We start from the raw sequence: 6,000 nt of genomic DNA, 5'->3' as shown, positions 1-6,000 counted from the left end.
TACTTTATATGCTAATGAATCATCTCCTTTTCATAATGGTCATATTAAGGAATTGATCAATTTTCCCTCTGCTCCAGTTCTGCCAATTTTCCCTAAATATGTTTGCCAATATGAACCAAAGGGGACATTTTTCTCATCATGTTCTCCAAAGGTCTCCCACATGCGGTCTCCTACAGAATCCAACAGCAGCACACTTCCCTTAGAAAAAGCACTAAAATCAAACCAAACTCACTGCCACGGAGTCAATTCCCATTCATAGCACCCCCTTTCAGTTTCCGAGGCAGTAAATCTTTACAGGAGTAGAGTGTACCATCTTCCTTCTGTGGAGTGGCTGGTGGGTTGGAACCGCCAACCTTCTGGTTAGCAGTCAAATACCTTAGGCACTAGGGTCCCTAACCACTCCAGTATGAGTGATACCAAAACCTCAAAACTAACACAGGAAATGCACGAGACACCAAAAGCAGCATATCAAGACAGACTACTACAAGTGATTGCCCATATGGACCTGATCCCATTTACTAGCTGGGAGAACTCTTCTTCCAGGAGGCATGGATGCAATATATTCACAGTAATAATGGCCAGCAGCAATTACTTTCTTTGAGGATTAAGGAAAGAAAAGGCATCTCCCATGTAGGCTGCATTAATTAAATGTTCTAAGTAAGCCTAATAAATATGTCTTCCATTATATTAGACTTACATTAAAACATTTGAAACAAAATCCAATAAGCAACTAAGAGTACATGGACATGAGATTTTTAAAGTAGCACTAGGAATAATAATTATTGCTTTGTTATTATTCCTTAGTCTACTATTTTTATCATAATAATAGAAGTCTTAGACATTATCTCCAGATCGCTTGAAACTTTACAAATACACAGTGTGGAAACCACCACCTGATTGGAACACCCCTCTATCCAATTGAAAAGCAAATTAAAAATGTCAGCCTAGATAGCAGCTTCTAAGGCACCAAAATCACTTACAAAATCCTACATCACCTTTGGTTATTTTCCAAAAAATCCAATTCCGAAAAAAGTAATTCACAATATTGAAATCAGTATCTAGACTGAAATGACAGTATTACTCTGTGTGTTAAAAATATCTAGCATCATTTAAGAATGGTGAACTATTACCATAATTTTGAATTATTTATAAAATAAAAAAGTGAGACATAAAGAAAGGTTTTGATACAAGATAGACTTTACATTGAAAATCACAGATCATTACAAACCAGGTTTCAACCTGTCAGAAAAGGATCAAAGCCAACAAAAATGATTGCAACCAATTTATCAAAGAGATCACATGGCATTAAAATCATTGCAACAAATTTTCAGTCTATTGAGCTAGGTGGCAGTGATTTTAATACCCAGAGCTACAGTAAGTGTTCATATACAGTATAATACAGACATGTAATAATTATAAATATGTTAAACAACCTTAAATTTTGCTAGGTAACAAATAATCCCTTTAAGTTATTTTTGGCATGGTGCCAGAGGTGCTGTCAAACAGTTCAGTGTAAGATATTGTTTATTTACAGGTTCACAACTTGTAGCACTCTGAGTCTTCAAGTAGATGTAAAGTTAAAATGTAGGCTTGTTCATGTATTCTTCCATGGTCTGAAAGAGAACAATAAATTAGAACAATTGTCCCTTAAACCACATCCTTAGCAGACTGCAAAATCTTTATCATTTATTCATTCATTTTTGTCATTATGAAAAAGATGTTTTCAAAAATGTGTATGAGGGAGACCTTCCCAGAACGCTGAGGGGGGGGGGGGAGGCACAGCAGCTGCCCAAACTGTGCACAGCTATGCACCCCTTCCTCCTCCCAACACCGGCTCAGGGGAGAAAAGGCCGACGGAAACCACTTAGGATGATGTTTTGGGGCAAAACCCAGAGCCACACAGGGAAAGCTAAAGAAAAAATAAAAGCTTATAGGAAACTGGCCTTGAAGTGGCGCCCGATAAAAATCCAAATAAAGATGAGAAGCTTAAACAGATTTTGCAAGCTTATGAAGTGCTCTCTGATGCAAAGAAATGAAAACATATATGACAAAGGGGGACACCAGACCATCAAAGAGGGTGGAAGAAGTGGTGGTTCTGGTACCCCCATGGACATCTTTGATATGCTTTGTGTTGGTGGTGGAAAGACACACAGAGAAAGGACAGCACAAACCGTTATGAATCAACTCTTAGTCACATGAGGAGATTTACAAAATAGTGCAAGGAGAAAACCAGCTCTGCATTAGAATGCCTTTTGTGACACATGTGAATGAAGGCCAAGGCAGTAAGAAAGGAGTACTAGAGTGCTGTCCTAATTGCTGAAGTACTGGAATGCAAATACGAATTCCTCAGCTAGGACACGGTCCAACACAGTCAGTCTGTGTGCACAGAGTGCCAGGCCATGGGGACAGATTAGGCCTGAGGTTGGATATTCAGGTTACAATGGAAAGAAGATGGCTTGAGAGAATATTCTAGAAGTTTGTATTGACAAAGGCATGAAAGATGGCCAGGAGATAACAATTCCATGGTGAAGGAGACCAAGAGCCAGGACTGGAGCAAGGAGATATTATCATTGTTTTCATTCAGAAGGATTCTGCTGTTTGTAACAGACGAGGAGAAGCCCTATTCATGTGTATGGACATACAGTTGGTTGAAGTACTGTGTGGCTTCCCAAAGCCAGTATCTGCTTCTAACAACCGCACCACAGTCATCACCTCTCATCCAGGTCACATGGTCAAGCGTGAAGATATCAAGTGTGTGCTAACTGAAGACACGCCGATTTATTGTAGACCATAAGAAAAGGGATGCCTAATCATCGAATTAAAGGTAAACTTTCCTGAGAATGGTTTTCTCTCTCCTAATAAACTCTCTTTGTTAGAAAAACTCCAACCTCAGAGGAAAGAAGTAGAAGAGACTGCTGAAATGGAACAGGTAGAGCTGGTGAACTTTGATCCACACCAGGAAGGATGATGCCGTTACACTGGAGAAACACATGAGGAAGGTGACCATCACCCCAGGGTGGCACTCAGTGTTAGGCCTCTTCATGGGGGCCAATGAATAATGCTCACGACTAGCATTTTAAATGCAGTAATGAGTAAGTGAAGGGCCACTCCTCGGAAGGAAGTTTGGGCGATCTACTTCCATAGTGATACATCTTGGAAAGCCAAGGAGGGGTCGCTATGAGTCAGGTCCAACTTGATAGCACATAACAACATAATCAAAATATGCACACTACTTGCTATTGTTTTTGCTTTAAGATTCAACTATAGTAGTGTTTTAAAATTAAATGGATAAACTCAAAAACATTGCAAAAAGAAAGAATAAACTCAAATATAAAAGCTCTGACTCTTCTCTGTACATACGACAACTTCAGTGTGCAAGACATTTAATACGTGTAAAAACTACGATTTGTTAGGCCATACCTTGTCATTGTTTTCAGCTGTGCACATGTACTAGCTTAGACTGAAATGCTAAATATATACATATTGACTTCAGTGTATAACCCTTAATTTTTTAATTTTTATTGTTATTTGGGTGAAAGTTTACAGAGCAAATTCATTTTCCATACAGCAGTTCACATACACTTCATGACGCTGACTACAATTTCCCACAATGCAACAGCTTTCTTTCCAATTCCTCCCCATAGTTACCTCTTCCCTGTGTCTTTCCCTCCCATGTACTCCTGCACCCCCCCCCCCCTAGCTGTCTCCCTGTGCAGACACAGCCCTTCTATTCTCCCATGATTGATCTCTCCAAGGAGTGTATCTACCTAATGTAAATGTTCAGCTCATATGCCTGTCTTTTGTTTGCCTGGAAGCCACAGGAGTGGGTTCAATTCCAGACCTGAAGGGAGCTAGGGGCCATAGTCTCAGGGGTTCCTCCAGGTTCTACAGACCAGCAAACTTGGTCCCATTTTTTTTTTAAATAATTTTGAATTTTCTTCCACATTGTTCTCCCACTCTATCCAGGATCTCCTACACGGATCCCCCTCTGAGTGGTTGACAGTGGTAGCCAGGCACCATCTAGTTCTTCTGGTCTCATAGTCATTTGGCTGAGGATCTCATGGTGTACCAGTCCCTTGGACTAATTGTTTCCATGAGTCTTTGGTTTTCTTCATTCTTGTTTGCTCTGGATGAGAAGAGACCCATAGCTGCATCTGGATGGCTGCTTGCAAGCTTTTAAGATCCCAGTTGCTACTTGCCAAAGTAGGATATGGAACAGTGTTTCTGCATAGTATGTCATACCAATTGAGCTTGATGTCCCCTGCAACCATGTATAACCCTTAATTCTTAAGCTACGAAATTAAAACTGATTTAGCTGGCAATCAGAATAAAACCTTAATTTGTAAAAATATATGTGTGTATAATATATGTATATCATACACATACACAACAACAACAACAACAACATACACACACAAATAAGGAGCTCTGGTGGCATAGTAGATAAGGCATTTGGCTGCTAACCAGAAGATCCACAGTTCAAACCACCAGCTGCTCCATAGGAAAAAGACAAGGCAATCTACTTCAGTAAATATTTACAGCCTTGGAAACCCAATGGAGGTCTCTAAGAGTCAGAATGACTCGATGGGAGTGAGTTTGGTGTATATACATATATGGAAATCCAAGGTGGGGTTGCTATGAGTCAGATCTGACTTGATGGAAGTGTGTGTGGGTGTGGGTGTGTGTGCATATACATGAACATAAAGATGGGTATAATTTATATACTCATACATATATATGGCTGGAACCCAATAACTTTTAACTGAGAAAAAGTTAAGTTTGATCATACAATGAATGTCTGATTAGAGGGATGCTAAAGTAACAACCATCAACAGAGCACTGTTAACTTAAAATAAATGTGTCCAATAAAACTATCATGAGGATCACATCCAAGCCCATGCATTAGAGAAGTGAACTGTATTTGTATAACATATGTATTACTACATATATTGTGAAGAACATTTTATTACATTTATTGCCAAGATTTAAAGGATAAACAAACCATAATTAAGAATTTCCACCAAATGTTTTGAATAAGATTTCCTACAAAGTATACAAATTATGTTTTATCCTCCTCCTCATCAGATGATGATACCAAGTTGGCTAACATGCTAATATGCATAGGCCATAATTTTTTCCAGCATCTTTTAAAAATAAATATATGAATAAACTCACAGGCAGAGTTCAAAGTAGTGATGTTACAAGGCCTATGCCATACAAAATACACCATGCAAGCAAAAGGACTTTTTCTCTTTTTTAAATTGTGATTTGGGTGAAAGTTTACAGAGCAAATTGGTTTTCCATTCAATCAGTCACACACACTCAGTTTTATGACACTGACTGCAATCCCCACATTGTAATAGCACTCTTCCCACTTCTTTCCTGTGGTTACACTTTCATTTGTCCTTCTTGCCTATCCCTTCTTTCCCCCTGGGCAAATGCTGTCCTTTTGATCTTATATGTTCTGTTGTTCTAAGAAGTGTGTAACTCCCTGGTGTTACTGTTCACCCTACTAGGCCTATCTATTGTTTGGCTGAAGTTTGAACCATGGGGGTGAGTTTAGTTCCAGGCTTGAAGGGTATCCAACAGTCTTCAAGGTCCACAGTCTCAGGTGTTCCACCAGTCTCTATCAGCCTAGTCTTTTTTATTAAAAGGAATTTTCCTGCATTTTCTCCTTTTATAAGCATGTATATTCTGTATTAACATGCTGGTTCTTGAACTGAATAAAAAAGGGACCCCAAAGGAACAAAAATTATCATTTGGCAACACCCCTGCCTCTGCCATGTGAGTCACAGTCAGCACTTCAGCAGTGCCCAATGCTTCTTAAGCTTAAAGCTCAGGGTAACCAGTTCACTTGTACCTGCCAGGAAAGACACTGGCCAGCATGGGTCTAACAGACAAAAAGCCACTGGCCAACCAAGACTGTTGAAGGGATACTAGAATTTGTTGTCATTGAGTCGTCTCAGGTTCACAGTGACCTTGTACAACTTAACAAAATGC

The 6,000-nt window shown here is 39.4% G+C and overlaps 1 pseudogene; it reads left to right on the top strand.

Moving 5' to 3' along the window:
• The window catches only part of LOC103192466, a 29,953-nt pseudogene extending 26,898 nt beyond the window's left edge, over positions 1 to 3,055 (top strand).
• The last annotated feature ends 2,945 nt before the right edge of the window (positions 3,056 to 6,000 follow it).

This window comes from Orycteropus afer, unplaced genomic scaffold (assembly GCF_000298275.1).
Source record: "Orycteropus afer afer isolate SDZICR_OR568_19922 unplaced genomic scaffold, OryAfe1.0 scaffold00002, whole genome shotgun sequence".
Taxonomy (NCBI): domain Eukaryota; kingdom Metazoa; phylum Chordata; class Mammalia; order Tubulidentata; family Orycteropodidae; genus Orycteropus; species Orycteropus afer.
This window is presented reverse-complemented; position numbering and strand designations above follow the sequence as displayed.